This window comes from Nomascus leucogenys, chromosome 22a (genome assembly GCF_006542625.1).
Source record: "Nomascus leucogenys isolate Asia chromosome 22a, Asia_NLE_v1, whole genome shotgun sequence".
In the NCBI taxonomy this organism is placed as follows: domain Eukaryota; kingdom Metazoa; phylum Chordata; class Mammalia; order Primates; family Hylobatidae; genus Nomascus; species Nomascus leucogenys.
Window position 1 is genome coordinate 44,566,688 of NC_044402.1, and position 21,031 is coordinate 44,587,718.

Here is a 21,031-nt window from a genome sequence, read left to right on the forward strand (position 1 = left end):
ACTATACTTATTCCTTGCAGGTATTTAGAGACTAAATGTATATAATCAGCTTTGTAAGTACTAAAATTCACCTTTATGCATATAAAAAGCCTCAATACATACGATGTAAAAGTTGACAAAATCATGATAAGTGAACAGATATTCCAGAGAGACAGTTTGAAATACCCCTCTCACTGTGGGGAGGGGACAAGTTATTTAATGGATGTAGTTTCTGTTTCACAAGATGAAAAATTTGTGGAGACTGATTGTGTTCTGAATGCGAATACATTTAACACTACTGAATTGTATTTAAAAATGGTTAAAATTGTAATTTTATGTTGTATTTTGCCACAATTAAATAATACTTCCCTGAGATACTGGTTGAGCAATAAACCAAAAACAAAATCTCAAAATAAGGATATTTGAAAACACTATTTATGAAAATTTTATGAAAAGGGTATTAACAGACCCTAATACTCAAAAATGACAAAATATACTTTCCTTTCAAGTTGATATAAAACACTTATAAAAATTGCCATGTACTAGGCCACAGCAAGTATCAACAAATAATAATAATTGGGCCAGGCACAGTGGCTCACGCCTGTAATCCCAGAACTTTGGGAGACCTAGGTGGTCAGATCACGAGGTCAGGAAATCGAGACCATCCTGGCCAACATGGTGAAACCCTGTCTCTACTAAAAATGCAAAAATTAGCTGGGAGTGGTGACACATGCCTGTAATCCCAGCTACTCGGGAGGCTGAGGCAGGAGAATTGCTTGAACCCAGGAGGCAGAGGTTGCAGTGAGCTGAGATGGCGCCATTGCACTCCAGCCTGGCAATAGAGTGAGACTCCCTCTCAAAAAAAAATAGTAATAATAATAATTAATATGATCATATTCTTAGACCACAATTTGACAACATAGATTTTGTTAACCAGAAGATCACAATATACTATACTTTGTGAAATTTAAAAATACATTTGAAATAAGAAAATAAAGTTATGTTTAGAACAGAATAGCAATAAAAACACTACATATCAAAGCTTGAGGGTGCAACTAAAGCATTCCCTAGAAGGTGATTTGTATTTGTAAATATACTTATTAGTAAAGAGAAAGTCTAAAAAAAAAATCAGTGGGGTAGATAACTCTATCAGAAGGGAGACTCCTTACATAAGACTCCTTACATGACTACAGAGTTATATAAAAAAGACAAACAGCTCAAAAGGTAGAAATAGCCAAATTATAAGGGAACCCAGTGCATGAGATCTTCTGCTTCAGGTCCATTGGGAAAGAATGGGCAACTCTAAATATTAATAGTACTGGGACATTAGTTACAGATAAGAAAAAATACAAAATTGGACTCGTACCTGTCACTTGACACACACAAAAAAATGTAAGTTCTAATGAGTTAAAATAAAAAATAAAAAACTTTAAAATTCAGAAAATATGAAGAAATAGTTTATACCTTCCAGTGGACATGGATTTCATACCCAAAACACAAAACAGTAAACTATGAAGTGAAACATTGGTTCATTTTACAACAATAATATTGAAATTTTAGTTTATCAAAAGACTTTATAAAAAGGGAATAGAAGCCATTAGTGGAAAGAAGATGATTTGCAACACCTATGACAAAGGAGTAGTGTTTATGGAATATGAAGAATTTATACAAATCAGAAGAGAAATGAATACAAAACTGGACAAAGGAAACATATAATCTGGCATTTCATAAACAAAGAAAATCAAATTACTCATAAACTTAACAAAGATGCTCCACCTCCACATGTGGAAGTCAAGAACAACTGAAGTTCAGAACACTCTGAAGTCAAGATTTTGTCATGTGCGTGTGTGTGTGAGAGTGTGTGTGTATTTTTTATGTTCTGAGTCTGCATATTTTATTGTATACTTTATGGACATTTTCCCATGTCATTAAGTTAAGAAAAAAGCATCAATGACTCATTCAACATATATTTAGTGAGTTGTTTCCATGTGCAGTATAGTTTTCTAATTACTGGAGCTAGATGAATGAACGAAATAAAAACAAAAATCTCTGCCTTCATGAAGATTCTATTTTGGGAAAGGCAGACCATAAACAAGAAAAATATAGTATATTAGACAGTGATGAGTGTTAAGAAGCAAAGTAAAACAGAAGGCTACAAAGCATTGGTTGGAGGAGTGAAATTTTTGAAGTTCAATATGTGAGTAAAGTAGTTCTAACTGAATCAATCAGCCATACATAGGAATACTATATAATTCAATCATCTCTCCATGGTTCAATATTTAGGTATTTCTATACTTTGACATTGTAATAAAAGAAAGTGAAAACACTGTCACAAGTCTTTGCCAGTGTTTCCAATTATTACCTTAGAAAAGTTTCTTTTTTTTGTTAATCTTTTTTATTTTTTTCTTGAGACAGTCTTACTCTTGTCGACCAGTCAGTAATGCAGTGGCATGATCTAAAGGAAGTTGCCAATGACAATAAGACAGTTCACTCAAATGTTATCTCAAGAGGCAGACAGTAATTCCTGCTGCAAATATATTTTAAAATCCTAAATTTATTGTTAAAGATCTGGTAATGGTTAGTACAGTAACAGAGATGGAAGGGGAAAGAAACAAATCAATGAGATGTTTTTCTATAAACCATATAGACAAAGAGAATCAAATGTGCTGTTACATTAGACATCACAGCCACTCATGTAATCTCAATGTATGGTTTTATATGGAAAGAGCAGCTGATTTTGGAAAACGCATCCCCCCAAAAAGCTGTCTAACGTGGTAGAAAGGAAATCTTTGAGCCACCAAGTTATGAATTGAAGAGCTCCCCAAAGGCTCATGACATATGATACTGTCTCTGGTCCTAAATCCAGCCGCTTGCCGCCTAAAAGCCAGAGTCAAGAGACATGGATGTGTGGAAGGAAAAAAATGGTTTTAATCAAGGTCTGAGAGGGGCAGGAAGGAAGATAAAGAGAGTGGGTGACTAAAGTATACTTTTAAAACTGAGGTCCTTAGTTACAATACCCTTCAGACTGTGGGGGAATAAGGCTGGAGGGATGACCAGCTTCAAAGGAGGCTGCTCACAGGGTTTCCTATGTGAGCGCTACAATCTGCAGTTATGTAACTTGGAGGATTAAGTGGGGCTGGAAACAGGAGGATGTATTGAATGTCTGTTTTAGTGTTTTAGGAGTGGTTGAATATGGCCCCACATGTCCATTTCTGTATAAAGGACAAAATGTTCATTTTCCATAGAGGATAAAACAGAGAGTCTCTGGACTTGGAGACCACTGAGACCAATTGAGGGAAGGGTACAATACTGAAAACAAAGCACACGCTGAAAATTGAGATTCCCAGCTTTTCTCATTTCCAGCTTTTAGGATGCTGACAACAGGGCTTCCTCCTCCAAAAAGAGAAATCAATCAATCAATAAATATTCATCTGTGGGGATTAGACCAGGTCAGTAAAGATAAGCCATAAAAATCCTGACATTGCCCAGGCACAGTGGCTCACGCCTGTAATCCCAGCACTTTGGGAGGCTGAAGTGGGCAGATCACGAGGTCAAGAGATCGAGACCATCCTGGCCAACATGGTGAAACCCTGTCTCTACTAAAAATACAATAATTAGCTGGGCATAGTGGCACATGCCTGTAGTCCCAGCTACTCGGGAGGCTGAGGCAGGAGAATCAGTTGAACCTGGGAGGTGAAGGTTGCAGTGAGCCGAGATCGCGCCACTGAACTCCAGCCTGGTGACTGAGCGAGACTCCGTCTCAAAAAAACAAAAAAAAATAAATCCTGACATTAGGCATTTCCCCCAAAAATAGATCTAACAGCAAAATAATGGTCCTAGTGGTGAGTTTCTAGCACTAAATAACTAGAGGGATTTCAAGGCAAGCATGTGGGGCTTTGACTAGAAAGTAAAGACATTTGATTTAAATCCTGGATTTAAATCACAATGTGAGTTCTGGAGATCTCACAGTGTGAGTTCTGGAGAGCTCTGAGCAGTGGAGAGATGGAAGGGGCTTTATGGGAGACTCATCCAGCCAGGAAAGAGGACTTTAGAAGGTTGAGCCTGAAAGCAGGGAGCTCACTGCGGAGGTGGGAGGGGTTGGGGGTCGGGGCGGGGGGGATAGGGGGAGGAAGGGGAGGTTGGCATTCAGTCCACAGGGCTCTTGGGTTTTTCTGAACCTAGAGACTTCCTAAAATATTTAGTATTCCTGGGATTAATGTCCCTTACCTATTTTCTGAATGGCATGCTTTGTAGTTCTTCTTATAGGAAAGTTCTTGTTCATTATAAGACAATTACGGACTTCCTGAAACTCTAAAGAATGCTGAATGTTGCAAAGTAAGCTCACGGCTGAAAACACGCTTCCATTTTCAACAACCTTGTTATCAAACGCGGTAAAGAGAAGACTCTTAGCGAACACACAAAGGGAACCTGAATCAGGAGACGCTCAGGCTCTCCCGGAGCTCCCCTAAAGGGTTTATGTAAGTCTCAGAGGAGCTTCCACAAAATGGAGTTCTCCCAGAAACAATCACTGACTAGTTGTTTTCTCTTAAAATAGCAATTTCCTAAGAGTAAGAGAAAAATTAAAACACATTTAAATTTTACAGAGTTTATTTGAGCATTTGGAGATTCTTTTTGTTTTTTTTTCTTTTTTTTTTATTATTATTATACTTTAGGTTTTAGGGTACATGTGCACAATGTGCAGGTTTGTTACATATGTATCCATGTGCCATGTTGTTGTGCTGCACCCATTAACTCGTCATTTGGCATTAGGTATATCTCCTAATGCTGTCCCTCCCCCTCCCCCCACCCGTTTTCTTTATTCTTTTCTTTTTTTCTTTCTTTTGAAACAGAGTTTCCCTCTTGTTTTCCAGGCTGGAGTGCAATGGCTCCATCTCGGCTCACTGCAACTTCTGCCTCCTGGGTTCAAGCAATTCTCCTGCCTCAGCCTCCCAAGTGGCTGGGATTACAGGTGCCTGCCACCATGCCTGGCTAATTTTTGTATTTTTCGTAGAGACGGGGGTTCACCATATTGAACAGGCTGGTCTCGAACTCTTGACCTCAGGTGATCCACCCGCCTCAGCCTCCAAAAGTGCTGGGAATACAGGTGTGAGCCACCACACCCAGCCCATTTGCTCTAGCAGATTATTCTCTACTCATGTAAGGGTGGAAAGTATATGTCATTCATTTACTGTGACTCTTCCAGTTTCTTTTTTACAGAGAACCCACAAAGCTAGAAGATGGCTACTATATGAATTATTTGGGCTCTCCAGAGTTGCAAGTAACTATACCATAAAAAATTAAAATGCATGCTTTTCATTTAAATTGTCAAATTTCTTGCCATACCTTGTTCAGCATATATATTATTATAATCCTTGTAGTATCTCTAGGGTCTATAATAATGTCCCATTTTATATTCTTGATATTGGTGATGTTTTCCTTTTGCTAGGTGTTTTGCAGTTTTTAATAATCTTTTCAAAGCATCAGCTTTTGGCAGCACAGATTTTATTATTGGTCTGTGTTCCATTTCATTGGTTTTCATTTTATTTTTAATTTTTTCTATTTACTTTTGATGCTTAATATTTTATTTTCAAATAGTTAAAATTTGATAAAAATCAAAGGTGCATATAACGCTTTGACTTTAACAAATTAAAGCAAAATGAGATTTTTACAACTTCTTCAATGCTAATTTAGTAATAAAATGTTTTTTATTAGCTAAACTATTTCTGCCTTTTCCAAGATGAATGATTTCCCAATGAAGGAGCTTTGATTCTAAGAAATTGTTCTTGCCTCTTCTTGACTAAGATTTTTAAATGATGAAATCAAGCACCATTCTTTAAATGTCTCATGTAATATTTACTATAGACTGCTGATAACCTTTTAAAGCAGCTAAGGATGTTAAAATGCTGCCTTTGAGGTAACCAGCCATTTTACAGGAAATATGATACTATTTGGTGTTTTAAAGATGTTAAAATTAATTTCAGTCCTTGAAAATATGTATACAGATACGTATATAATTTACATGAGAAAATAGCCTTGGTGTTTCAAGAGGAAATAAAAATTGTTGTGCCAAACTGTGCTGGGTTTATTATCTATATCAGAGTTAAGAATTCATGTTGTTAAGGTCTTTTAATTCAAGAGATGAAGAAATAGTTTAAATATTTCACTCCAAGTGAATGCTCTGTCTCTTCGATGATTAAAGAAACAGAATAGTTCTTCTCTACTTTTTATCATAGTGACTAATAGTAGCAAAGCACTTCAGTCCTTCTCTAGGAAAATTACCTTGTTTTTCTACACGACTTGTCTCTCAGTTACGCACATGTTCTGTTTCCTGGGCAGGGGTGGAAGGGGAGTTGCTCTGGAGAGTCTCTGGTCTCACGGCAGACCCTGTGAGCAAGAAATAAACTTTGAGGAGGCCAGCCACTGAGACTCGGAGGGTTTATTTGCCATTACAGCACAGCCCATCTTATCCTGGAAAATGTACCACATGAACACAAACATAAAAAACAAGACATTTTGTATTTTAAAAATATAACTCAAGTTAAAAACAACAAGCTTTTATAACCTGATGTTAGTATAATCATTTGCGAATATTACTGGAGATTGTGCTAGTGGCTGTAGTTGGGATGAGGGTCCCAGCTGTGCTGCAGAAATATGACCTGGACCTTGGGTCAGGAGAAATCTTTGGCCCTAAGTCTCTTGGCCATCAGAGGCAACTGCAAAATCAAAGTGCACCAAATACTCCCATTCCTGCTGCACTTTGTGATGAGCTATAGAAATTCAGAAAACGCCAGCCACCCAGGATGTTGGTTGGACCTTTGCCTTCAGAAGGTTTGCCCATCTGGGTCATCATAGAGGAGATGGTGGCTGGACTGAGGCTCTGATAATCTGCTCCTAATGTTCATCTTTCTGGTGCAAAGCCCATTCATCAGGACAAAGAGAGAAGGAGCCCTTGAATGCCTCTCCCTCCTGAGGGCCGCGGGCTGCTAGGGCTGGCCGCCGTCCTCGATGCAGTGTGCAGGTTATTGTGGATGATCATCTTGGTACTGGGCCTCTCCTGCCTGCTGGGTCAGGCTTGGTGGATAAAGAGACTGGTTCACCACTGCAAGAGTCTTCTGGGCTGCCATATGGTGAGTGAAGCATTTGATGGGGGTAATTCTGGCCTGCGGGACTTACTGCCATGAGTTGGTCAGTGCTGCCTGGTGGTGAAGTGAAGCCATCCTTTGATGGCTTCATCCATTGCAGACATGATATTCTATATCTTTTCTGGTGCTGACCCTCTTCATACCCTGCAACAAGTTCCAGAAGCAGAAACAGTAAAACATCTGCCTCTCTGTCACCACCTTTTTCTCTGTGATCATCTGAAGAGACTGTATGACATGAGCCTCTTCATCAGAGCTGAGCTGAGGCATGGAGACCTGTGAGGTCGCCGCATTGTGCCCATCTTCCTATCATTAATGGGCAGGACTTTCTCATCTCCCTTTTCATCTTCCATGTCATCTTCAGTTTTCAGTGAGCCATCATTCCATCCTTCTGGCAAACACCCAGGAATGGAGGACATGGAGTTAGGAGAGTCAGTGCATGAACAGCAAGACCTTCCAGATGCATGAGCGCAATGCAGCTCTCTGAACGGCACGATTTCCCAAAGGTGCTTTAGGAAAACTTACCTGATTCTCATCTTAGAAGAAATAGGTATCGGCCAACTGGGATAGTGGTGGTGCTCCACGATGAGACTATCCCAAATGCTACATCAGGTTACACTGGAAACAGCTCCAGTGAAAGACTTTAGCTCCATAAAGAGAACTTATTAGTGGGTTACATAGCATGGTTCTTCCCTGGGAGTCTCTAACCTGGTCACCCCATTCGCACATTTAAAATTAGTTTATTAAAGACTGCGGGAATAAACCTCAGAAAACCAGTAGGTGCAGGAGAGGGAATGAGGAAAGGGAGTTAGTTAAGGGTAAAAGAAACAATCATTTGGACTCTCTCACACACATTCTATTTCCTGGTTTTATCTTTTTTGGTGATGGAATCAATGATAGCTGAATAAGGCTCACAGCTGGAGGTTTGAAATTCTAGATAAGAAATTTCATGCCAATTTTAATACAACTGGATAGAAAAACTAACACCAGATGCCTCAAGCTTCACCTACACACACACACACACGCACACACGCACACACGCACACACACACACACACACATCAACTAGCTTACAATCCTTGCAATTAAAGCAAATCCAATTGCAGACAGTGCTGGACTCACTGGAAAAGAGCTGGTGATTATTTCTCCACTGGGTGTCAGAAAGAAGCAAATTTGCAGCCTTTGGGCTGGGCTGGTATTGGTTGATGGGTGTGGAGTCCCCTCCCAGGTCTCCTTTAGAAAAGCTTCGGATTCCAGGTATCACCTCGGACAGCATTTCTTCATAGAGGATGCTGTGGTTCCTTCTTACCTGATCACCTGTGGTAAGAAAGCCAAAGACTCCACCCTCTTCACCCCAGAACAGCCATAGAAATTCTCTGAGGCAGCAGGCTGACATTTTTAGTTAGCAGTTGCTTCTGCTTTGACTCAAGAAAGGTAAGTATTTCACTAGAGCTTATATTAGAAAATCTGGAGTTTGGGATTTTCTTGCTTTTCTTTCAGGGATGTGAGTACATACTACAGGAGAGCTGGCTTTGAAGCCTCTTAGGTTTGTTTTCGTACTCAGGCCAAGCTGGGTCCCCTGAGCACTTTTCCATTGCTGGTAAGGAAGGCGAGTGCAAGCCTCTCTCTCACACACAGGTGGACTTCATTGTGATGCTATAGAAATCTAAAGGACGCAGTGGCAGGACATATCCAGTGTAGTAACACTACCCTTCACATTGGTCATTTGGCATAATTTCAAAATTCATACTAGTATATTTAAGACATTTTATAGTTATCAAGCAAATTTTACACTTTAATGCTAATAAATAATTTATCCTTCAAAATCTTATGTATACATGGGATAGATTAAATATGTAAGAAAGCATGATATATGTATGCTGTTCAACTATAATTAATCAGCACGTCTGACTAGACCTGAATATAGATAACCACTCATTTCAGTCATGAAGCTCCAGGTGGAGTAGAATTATGTGAAGAGCTTGCGGAAAAAGGATTTTGTTTGTTCAAATTCCTCTATTCAGCCAGATGCCAGCATTCATCTTGCCTGCATGGTCTGGTCTTACTTTCATGGTTTTTGTCATGCCCTCCAGCCATCTTATCTGAGGGCGTTCTGGTGTTTCTTCCACCCTCAAGGCACGGTCATGGACCCAGGTCAGGCAAACCTGCACATTCATAGCCATGTCCTTATCTGCATCATGGCAACATTCACATGACACGAGTTAGGACACCTCTGCATTTCTGTAATAACAGATCTCCCAGACCCTCATTTTCTGGGCTTATACAGTTTATTTAATGTCCATCAAGTTAATTGAATGAAATCAACTTTGACCACAGCCTTTGTCATCCATAGTGAGAGATAACTCAAGAGATACCATGTTTGATTTGGATCCTTCCAGTTAAATTTCATTTTTACTTAAAAGCATGTGAAAGTACTGGTTCATTTAACAAAGGTATCATCAACTAGTTTCTCCTGATCTCTCCAGGGCACCCAGATCCCAGGGCAGGGTCCTGCTCCCTTCCTTCTCTCCCCGCCTACGGAGGCGCTCTCCTTTCCTTCTCCCTCTGCCTGGGGACCTAGCCTGAGCACCACATTGAACTCCATCAGACCCCAAGAAAGAAATCAAGAATGGCAAGTGAAATTAGTCATGCTTGAAGCAGCACCTCCTGGAAGACCTATGAGTTTTGCTCAAGAAACTTTTGGGAACCAATACAACTAAACTATAGTGGTGAATATATGTACATATTTTTTTGAGCAGGATAACATTGCCAGGAAACTTGAATGTTACTCTTCAAGTATGGGATGTAGGGGGTGCGTACAATAGGTGGCAAGAAGGTGGGTGCATTTATCTATGGACCACAGAGAATCCTCTTGTTACAAATTAGCAAAGCTTGCAGAATTTAAAAGATCGGTACATTGTACTGAAGAAAGGGAGCGAAGAGTCAGAAGCTTTGCTACTGGTTGCCTTGGTGAGCAATAAAATTGATTTGGAGCACATGGAAACAGTAAAATCTGAAAAACACTTGTGGTTTTGCCAGGAAAATGGTTTTAGTAGCCAGTTTACCTCAGCCAAGACAGGAGACTGTGTCTTCCTGTATTTTCAGAAAGTTGCTAATGAAATCCTTGGAATCAAATTAAACAAAGCAGAAAAATAGGAGTCACAGAGGGTGGGCAAGGCAGATATTGGAAACTACAACCAGGCCCTCAGAACTGTTACTCTTCCCATAAGCTCTATGTCTGCATCTGTGAGTGCATTTCTTTTTTAATTGATAGTTCTGGCCGCACCTCACCTCTGTGTGGGCCTGAGTTGCATTTCTTTTTTAATTGATAGTTCTGGCCGCACCTCACCTCTGTGTGGGCCTGAGTTGCATTTTTTTTTTTTTTTTGTATTGATAGTTCTGGCTGCACCTCACCTCTGTGTGGGCCTGAGCATGTTGGGAAACTTGTTGTACAGGCAACCATCTCTGTAGTTCAGTTAACACTTTCCTTTAGCTCACTTCATCAAGTGTTGCCTCACAGGCCAAAGGCGGCTCCTTGGACTGGTAAGAATTCAATTTGGGGACCACAGTCTTTGAGTTCAAAATGGAAAGCTCATTCTCTGGAATTAGGCTGCTTCATCCAAAAAGAATACTGGCTCTCTTTGTATCCTCCCCTCTTTTCTCCTTCATGTAAATACACAAAATATTGAATGGCTGCATGAAAGATGAAAAGTGTCCCAGTCTTCATCATCAGCCAGGATTTTGCTACAGCAGCTTCATTGTCCTAACTGAACTCATACATGACAAGTCATACTTCAGAATGCAAGCATTTAAACACAGAATATATTTTACCTACAGAAGGCCTTTTGCTATTTTGAGTGAAAATATATAAACCTGTATCTAACTGAAAAGGTTTGAAATAAAGTTGTAAACAAATTTCTTTTATTTTTTAAAAAGAGCCTAATTTTTTACATCGTAGCTTGTAAAAATAGTATCAGATATTGTATTTTTACTATTGTATGATGGTCACTGTGTACTATGTAACACTCAGGTTAAACGGCTTTATGAATTCTGATAAATGTTCCCGTATAGCTCCACATGTAATTTCTCTTGCAAACTGTGTAAGAATACTCCTAGAATGAGTTATGACAGATTGTTGGATCATTATGGATCAGACCATACCTGATGTGCAGATATTTTTTCTTCCACAAATACATTTATTTAAATGACTTTTTAAAAGTGACATAAACTAATGGGGCACACTGTAATAATCTCAGGCACACTGCCTGCGAACTGATGTTTCTGCTGCTTTTCCTTATCTTGACCTATTCTTCATGGTTACATGATAGTCATATACAGTATATGCCCTTGTTCATCTATAATTCAAGTGTATTCCTTTCTCTGGGCTAACATGGTTATTATTTTCTTTCCATTTGTTTTCAGAAAACAAATTTTACTTCCATACAACGAACTGAGCATGTTTATTTATTTTAATAAGTTGTCCCTGTATAATTTTATTGTGCTACCTTTTTTACTATCCATGTATTCAGAAAATATTATTTATATAAGAAAGATACTCATAATACTGATGTATCATTATACTAATCTTATTTGTAATCCAATCATTTTATTTTATATTTCTTAAATAAACTACACTAGAATTATGTCACAAGTAAAGTTTTGTAGATCACCATCTTCTTACTGTTACTTTGTAACTGGGGAATTCTGAAATAACAATATTATTGCAGCTTATATTATTTTTCTGTTAATCAAAGATACATTTAATTAATTGGAATTTTTTCCTTTTTGTACTCAAGTTCTACCACTCTTCTATTTTGCATTAGAGAGTTCTTAAAGAAAGCTGTTGACTGGATATAGTAAATAATTTAAAAATCAATGTTTAATATATACAGTTTTTCTTAATAAAAAAACCACCCAATTAAAAGTGGGCTAAAGATGGGAATGGACATTTTACAGAAATAAATAAACCACAAATGACCCATAAATTTTTTTTTTTTTTGATCTGGGGTGTCACTCTGTCACCCAGGCTGGAGTGCAGTGGCACGAGCTCAGCTCACTGCAACCTCTACCTCCCAGGTTCAAGACATTCTCATGCCTCAGGCTCTTGAATAGCTAGGACTACAGGCACACACCACTACACCTGGCTCGTTTTTGTTTTTGTTTTTAGTAGAGACAGGGGTTCCACCATGTCAGCCAGGCTGGTCTCGAACTGACCTCAAGTGATCCGCTGGCCTCGGCCTCCCAAAGTGCTGGAATTACAGACGTGAGCCACCAGACCTGGCCGACCTATAAACTCTTTTTTTTTTCTTCTTATTCCTTGAAACTGCTCATATTGCAAGTTTTTCATGGATGACATATGGAACTGAGCAGATTCTTTTTTTCTACAAAATTATGGTATAAACTTGCTCAATTTTCTATCTTATTGCTAATACACCTTACAGGCACACAGTTTGTAAAACAAACTCCTTAAAGGCTGAATGCGTAGAGCGTGCTGCCAGGTATAAGAAATAGGCTAAAAATGAGTATATGAACCTACATCTGGACCAACACGTTACTGAATGCTGGAGTCTGAGCAAAGAGTGAATGATGAAAACAGCAAAGCTGGAAAAAAATGCTACTAATAATAATTTCTGAAAAGTCTGTTAATGGAAACTTTTTCAAAACAGCCCAGGACACCAGAAAGACAATGTTCTGTATGGAAACACTGTAGGAAGTTACGGTTTTGCATTCATAAGGTACTGCGGCACCTGTTTTATGGGACAGTAAAAGCTTACCACAGTCTAAAGGTAGTTTTTACTCTAAGAAGGATGATTGTGTTACTAGACTGTGCTGTATAACATTATGCACGTGGTTCCTGTACTAAATGTAGCCCAAAGAGTCTGCTGCAATTTCGAAGAATCCAAACAAAAGCATAACCAAAGTTCAGGAATGAAAAACTTGCGAGTTTCGCATGCAGGGCCAACATAGAACCCTGAATGCAACCAAATCTCAACTGAAAGGAAAAGAAACATTTTCTGAGTTAGGAGATATTTGTGGAGATGCTCAGTACTGGAGAAGAGAAAACAAACAAAAAGGCAGAGAAAAGAAAAATAAAAACACATGTTACATTTGCATTTTATAATCTTACAACTATCTGTTTCTAAAGAACTGTCTTCCAGCTATTTTAGTTGATCATCTAATAAAAGCATCTTATGTTTTAAGATTACAATGATGTTCTGGCCTAGGCTACCCCCTCCAACACCCCCAAAGTAAAGTTAATAAAACATGCTTTTGCTGAGATCTTCCCCATTCTATCATAAGGGTACCATCTCCTAACTGGTAGCAGATGCTTCTCATGATATTTTTTGTCACTTGCCAACAAGGCAGAAAACAGTCTACTGAATGAAATCACTGGGAACATTCCAAGTTCAAAATAAAATGTTTAACTTATAGACAATACAAGTTATGTACAAGATCAGGAGCGGGGAGAAACCTGAACAAATCCTGGAACACACATATGTATTTATGTTATGGGAAAAGGGGAGAGAATACTTCAAATACCAACATGTTCTGTGCCATTAACTCATTTATGGCTAAATGGCCACACCAAATTGCATGTGAATGTTAGAACCTCTTGGATAACCACTATAAATACTTTTTTTTAAAAAAAAAAAAAAAGGAAAACGCAGAAATAACTACCAACAGTGTCTGAGAAGAGAGGCTAAATTAACATACATTGCATGTATTGCAGGCAAGGCAGAGGTGGTTTTTTAAAGCTTTTGCACAGACTTCACATAATCTTAAAAAAAAAATGTAGGCCTTCACAAGATTTGACTTCCTGAAATCCAAACAATTTTGACTCACGAAAAGTCATAAGACTTCAGCTGGAAAAAAAAAAAAGCTGCAGCCTCAGACCAAAAAAAAACCTGGAAGAACATAATAATTAGATTAAACAAGCATGGCCAGGCTTGGAACCTGAATGTATTTTAAAGCAAAAGCTCAAAGGTGAGTGGGGAAGAGAACAACCTATTTGGTAACAAGGTGTACTATAATACCATGATATAAAAAAGGGTATGGTGAAAATGTGAAAATGTACCATTTACTAAAGCTTATACAATATACGAGTTCCTTGGTCCATAAAAACTATGTTAGATTTATGTCTTCTAGTTTGTTCAACTTGTATTCCAGCCACATTATTTACTTCTTGCCTACTTAAACAAAACCAAAGAAAAACCAACCAACCAACCAACAAAACAGCTGAAAAAATTAATTTCCAATAGTTTGTACATTCTGATGTTTTTTTGTCTTACTGTGGCTTCTGCATTTCGAATCAGCACTTGCAGATAGATAGTGGGGTTTTAGAATAGCATCACCTGGTATGAAAAGTTTTCCCAATAAACCACAGAAGACTGTTCATTTTTTTCTCCCTTTTTGTCAACTTTTTGCTGCATTCAAGTCTGTTTAAGTCCTAGCAAAAAGACGGTAGTTAGGATACCACTGTTGGTGTAGATGATGTGACACTGGTTGAATTTGTGCTGGCGTTTGTGTAACTTCCCTCGCTGTTTGTGTTTAATTTATTAGGGGGCATGTGGCTTGAACTGGCTTGAAGGATTGCTCCTGCTACACTGCAATGTGGCCGCAGCCCTGCTTCTGGTGTGTAGGTAAAGGTAAGGCTGGTGGAATATATGATTCCATCATTTCGGACCAAAGTTACTGAAACCCGGACGGGTTGCCAGACCTATCTCCAAACTTCTCAGAATGCAGAAACGTCTGGGACCACACGGAGCATACTCTCTCCACACCTGTACATAGTTTCAGCTTCTACATCCCCAAACCACACTCATAAATTTGGAGTGAAATTCTGTCCTGTAAGTTCAAGCATTGCTTCGTCCCCACTGCCGTTCAACTTAAGGCTCTCTACGACAGGCGTAGGCATGACCATGGCAAGGACAGGGCCCGTTCTCTTGTAAAATGTATACTTTGCCTTATGTGTGCTAATGATTGCCCAGGAAGCGCCATCATTTATCATCTCTTTATTTGGTTCTTTTGGTCATGGAGTGGCCTGAAATGGAATTATTCTTTCTTGAGAAAGGCATAAGTACTTTCTTTCTGTGTCCTCAAGGTAAAATGCACATTTATAGAGTTGTGACACAGGATCATCTGCGTCCAATAATGTGGTCTGCTTATCAACTTTCCTAATTATCAGTCTTGGGAGTGCCATGCCAGTAACTGAGCACACAAGTTTGGCTGTTTGTCCATAATGAATGTAGCCATCTCAGACTGTGAATTCTTCTCCTTCTGATTCATCATCATCCAAGAATAATGTAAAATGCTCCCCATTGCTGTGAACTAGCATGAAAATTACCTCTTTCTACGTGCAAGTATCTGGTACTAACTGTCTGGGATCATAGTCGATTAAACAGAGCCACCTTTGGTCCTGAGGCAATGCATAAGTCAGCATTTTTCAATGACTGCTTCTTTTTGGAAGGTTTGGATGACTTGCTGAGGAACACACCAATGTCATCACCGTTGCCACAGAACATCTTTACAGACAACATGAAGTCCTTTGCTTGTCTGAATCAGATATGTACAATGTTTTGGCTGTGCAATAGTTCTTTCCTTCCAAGTTTAGCTGCTGCATTTCTTGATCACTATTTCCTATCCCAATAAATGCACAGGGTTGAGACTCTTGTTCAGAACAACCATCGCATTTCATTTGTTATTTTATTTTCTTCCATTCACTGCCCATAAGATATACACAAGGGGGAGGGCAAAAAAAACCTTTTTTCATTTCCATATGACTTCTGTACAACTTTTGCATGACGGATAAGTACTATTTGATCCCCTTACTCTTTTAAATAATTTCACATAGCTTCCCTAGTAAGTCGTTTAAGTGGAGGCCACTCACCAAATTTCCTTTTAATCCATGCCATGGTACCTCAAGAACATGTTAAGGTAAGTAACAGCTTGGAACATTTCAATGCACCTCAAAACACCTCAGCCAGTGTATCTGTATCATTCTCCTTTCGTTTTGAGATCATGATGGTTCCAAAGAACTATAATGCTTTCATTTGAATGACAGTCTTATAATTTCAATGACATTCCACAGGCTGTACAGGAAACATAGCAGCATCTGCTTCTGCGGAGTCTTCAGGGGGCTTTTACTCATGGCAGACAGCAAAGCAGGAGCAAGCAACTTACATCCTCACAAACTCTTAAATGATTAGTAATCACAGACCATGATAACATACTAATTTTTATGTACTGGAACAACTAAAATTAAGAAGTCTGATAAGAGAAAGAAAATCCAACTTTACATGCCTCTGAATATGATTCAATAGGAAGTACACTGCACCACCTTTGAAGTATTCTTGCCAAAAACATATAAATCTAGAAGAACTTAAATCAACCTCTTGTTCTATCAGTTTATATGTGTTAAATTATACCGTAAGGCTGCACTAAGCCAAACACAAAATGTGGGGAATTCTACAGGCAAATGACCTAGTTTTTTCTGCAAATACATGGAGTCGGGTGGGAAGAAGATATTGTGATCAATTAAAACTGTAAGAGTTGGCGGGGGTGGAGCCAAGATGGCCAAATAGGAACAGCTCCGGTCTCCAGCTCCCAGCCCGAGCGATACAGAAGACAGGTGATTTCTGCATTTCTGCTTGAGGTACCGATTTCATCTCACTAGGGAGTGCCAAACAGTGGGTGCAGGACAGTCGGTGAAGCGCACTGTGCATGAGCCGAAGCAGGGCGAGGCACTGCCTCACTCGGGAAGCGCAAGGGGTCAGGGAGTTCCCTTTCCTAGTCAAAGAAAGGGGTAACAGACGGCACCTGGAAAATCGGGTCAGTCCCACCCTCATACTGCGCTTTCCCAACGGGCCTGGAAAACGGCACACTAGGAGATTGTGTCCCGCACCTGGCTCGGAGGGTCCTATTCCCATGGAGTCTCGCTGATTGCTAGCACAGCAGTCTGAGATCAAGCTGCAAGGCGGCAGCGAGGCTGGGGAAGGGGCGCCCGCCATTGCCCAGGCTTGCTTAGGTAAACAAAGCAGCCAGGAAGCTCGAACTGGGTGGAGCCCACTACAGCTCAAGGAGGCCTGCCTGCCTCTGTAGGCTCCACCTCTGGGGGCAGGGCACAGACAAACAAAAAGTCAGCAGGAATCTCCAGAGACTTAAACGTCCCTGTCTGACTGACAGCTTTGAAGAGAGTAGTGGTTCTCCCAGCACGCAGCTGGAGATCTGAGAACGGACAGACTGCCTCCTAAAGTGGGTCCCTCACCCCTGAGCAGCCTAACTGGGAGGCACCCCCCCAGTAGGGACAGACTGACACCTCACTCGGCCGGGTACTCCTCTCAGACAAAACTTCCAGAGGCACTATCAGACAGCTGAATTTGTGGTCTCACGAAAATCCGCTGTTCTGCAGCCACCACTGCTGTCACCCAGCCAAACAGGGTCTGGAGTGGACCTCTAGTAAACTCCAACAGACCTGCAGCTGAGGGTCCTGTCTGGTAGAAGGAAAACTAACAAACAGAAAGGACATCCACACCAAAAACCCATCTGTACATCACCATCATCAAAGACCAAAAGTAGATAAAACCGCAAAGATGGGGAAAAAACAGAGCAGAAAAACTGGAAACTCTAAAAAGCAGAGCACCTCTCCTCCTCCAAAGGAACGCAGTTCCTCACCAGCAATGGAACAAAGCTGGACAGAGAATAACTTTGACGAGTTGAGAGAAGAAGGCTTCAAATGATCAAACTACTCTGAGCTACGGGAGGAAATTCAAAACAATAGCAAAGAAGTTAAAAACTTTGAAAAAAATTAGGAGAATGGATAACTAGAATAACCAATGGAGAGAAGGGCTTAAAGGAGATGATGGAGCTGAAAGCCAAGTTTCGAGAACTACGTGAAGATTGCAGAAGCCTCAGTAGCAGATGCGATAAACTGGAAGAAAGGGTATCGCTGATGGAAGATGAAATGAATGAAATGAAGTGAGAAGGGAAGTCTAGAGAAAAAAGAATAAAAAGAAATGAACAAAGCCTCCAAGAAATTTGGGACTACGTGAAACGACCACACCTACGTCTGATTGGTGTACCTGAAAATGACAGGGAGAATGGAACCAAGTTGGAAAACACTCTGCAAGATATTATCCAGGAGAACTTCCCCAATCTAGCAAGGCAGGCCAACATTCAGATTCAGGAAATACAGAGAACGCCACAAAGATACTCCTCGAGAAGAGCAACTCCAAGACACATAATTGTCAGATTCACCAAAGTTGAAATGAAGGAAAAAATGTTAAGGGCAGCCAGAGAGAAAGGTCGGGTTACCCACAAAGGGAAGCCCATCAGACTAATAGCTGATCTCTCGGCAGAAACTCTACAAGCCAGAAGAGAGTGGGGGCCGATATTCAACATTCTTAAAGAAAAGAATTTTCAACCCAGAATTTCATATCCAGCCAAACTAAGCTTCATAAGTGAAGGAGAAATAAAATACTTTACGGACAAGCAAACGCTGAGTGATTTTGTCACGACCAGGCCTGCCCTAAAAGAGCTCCTGAAGGAAGCACTAAACATGGAAAGGAACAACCGGTACCAGCCCCTGCAAAAACATGCCAAATTGTAAAGACCATCGAGGCTAGGAAGAAACTGCATCAACTAATGAGCAAAATAACCAACTAACATCATAATGACAGGATCAGATTCACACATAACAATATTAACGTTAAATGTAAATGGGCTAAATGCTACAATTAAAAGACACAGACTGGCAAACTGGATAAGGAGTCAGGACCCATCAGTGTGCTGTATTCAGGAAACCCATCTCACGTGCAGAGACACACATAGACTCAAAATAAAGGGATGGAGGAAGATCTATCAAGCAAATGGAAAACAAAAAAAGGCAGGGGTTGCAATCCTAGTCTCTGATAAAATAGACTTTAAACCAACAAAGATCAAAAGAGACAAAGAAGGCCATTACATAATGGTAAAGGGATCAATTCAACAAGAAGAGCTAACTGTCCTAAATATATATGCACCCAACACAGGAGCACCCAGATTCATAAAGCAAGTCCTGAGTGACCTACAAAGGGACTTAAACTCCCACACAATAATAATGGGAGATTTTAACACCCCACTGTCAACATTAGACAGATCATCGAGACAGAAAGTTAACAAGGATATCCAGGAATTGAACTCAGCTCTAAACAAAGTGGACCTAATAGACATCTGCAGAACTCTCCACCCCAGATCAACAGAATATACATTTTTTTCAGCACGACACCACACCTATTCCAAAATTGACCACATAGTTGGAAGTAAAGCTCTCCTCAGCAAATGTAAAAGAACAGAAATTATAACAAACTGTCTCTCAGACCACAGTGCAATCAAACTAGAACTCAGGATTAAAAAACTCACTCAAAACCGCTCAACTACATGGAAACTGAACAACCTGCTCCTGAATGACTATTGGGTACATAATGAAATGAAGGCAGAAATAAAGATGTTCTTCGAAACCAACGAGAACAAAGACACAACATACCAGAATCTCTGGGACACATTCAAAGCAGTGTGTAGAGGGAAATTTATAGCACTAAATGCCCACAAGAGAAAGCAGGAAAGATCCAAAATTGACACCCTAACATCACAATTAAAAGAACTAGAAAAGCAAGAGCAAATACAGTCAAAAGCTAGCAGAAGGCTAGAAATAACTAAAATCAGAGCAGAACTGAAGGAAATAGAGACACAAAAAAACCCTTCAAAAAATTAATGAATCCAGGAGCTGGTTTTTTGAGAAGATCAACAAAATTGATAGACCGCTAGCAAGACTAATAAAGAAGAAAAGAGAGAAGAATCAAATAGATGCAATAAAAAATGAAAAAGGGGATATCACCACTGATCCCACAGAAATACAATCTACCATCAGAGAATACTACAAACATCTCTATGCAAATAAACTAGAAAACCTAGAAGAAATGGATAAATTCCTCGACAAATACACCCTCCCAAGACTAAATCAGGAAGAAGTCGAATCTCTGAATAGACCAATAACAGGTTCTGAAATTGTGGCAATAATCAATAGCTTACCAACCAAAAAGCGTCCAGGACCTGATGGATTCACAGCCGAATTCTACCAGAGGTACAAGGAGCAACTGTACCATTCCTTCTGAAACTATTCCAACCGATAGAAAAAGAGGGAATCCTCCCTAACACATTTTATGAAGCCAGCATCGTCCTGATACCAAAGCCAGGCAGAGACACAACCAAAAAAGAGAATTTTAGACCAATATCCTTGATGAACATTGATGCAAAAATCCTCAATAAAATACTGGCAAACCGAATCCAGCAGCACATCAAAAAGCTTATACACCATGATCAAGTGGGCTTCATCCCTGGGATGCAAGGCTGGTTCAACATACGCAAATCAATAAATGTAATCCAGCATACAAACAGAACCAAAGACAAAAACCACATGATTATCTCAATAGATGCAGAAAAGGCCTTTGACAAAATTCAACAACCCTTCATGCTAAAAACTCTCAATAAATTAGGTATTGATGGGACATATCTCAAAATAATAAGAGCTATATACGACAAACCCACAGCCAATATCATACTGAATGGGCAAAAACTGGAAGCATTCCCTCTGAAAACTGGCACAAGACAGGGATGCCCTCTCTCACTGCTCCTATTCAACATAGTGCTGGAAGTTCTGGCCAGAGCAATCAGGCAGGAGAAGGAAATAAAGGGTATTCATTTAGGAAAAGAGGAAGTCAAGCTGTCCCTGTTTGCAGATGACATGATTGTATATCTAGAAAATCCTATTGTCTCAGCCCGAAATCTCCTTAAGCTGATTAGCAACTTCAGCAAAGTCTCAGGATACAAAATCAATGTACAAAAATCACAAGCATTCTTGTACACCAATCACAGACAAA

The 21,031-nt window shown here is 39.7% G+C and overlaps 3 pseudogenes; 1 reads left to right on the forward strand and 2 right to left on the reverse strand.

Annotated features, from left to right (window-relative positions):
• Positions 1-8,514, reverse strand: part of LOC100583638 — an 89,313-nt pseudogene extending 80,799 nt beyond the window's left edge.
• A 1,252-nt stretch (positions 8,515-9,766) lies between these two features.
• On the forward strand, positions 9,767-10,385 carry LOC100583967 (annotated as a pseudogene).
• Positions 10,386-14,583: 4,198 nt separating this feature from the next.
• Positions 14,584-16,030, reverse strand: LOC100584296 (annotated as a pseudogene).
• Positions 16,031-21,031: the final 5,001 nt, after the last annotated feature.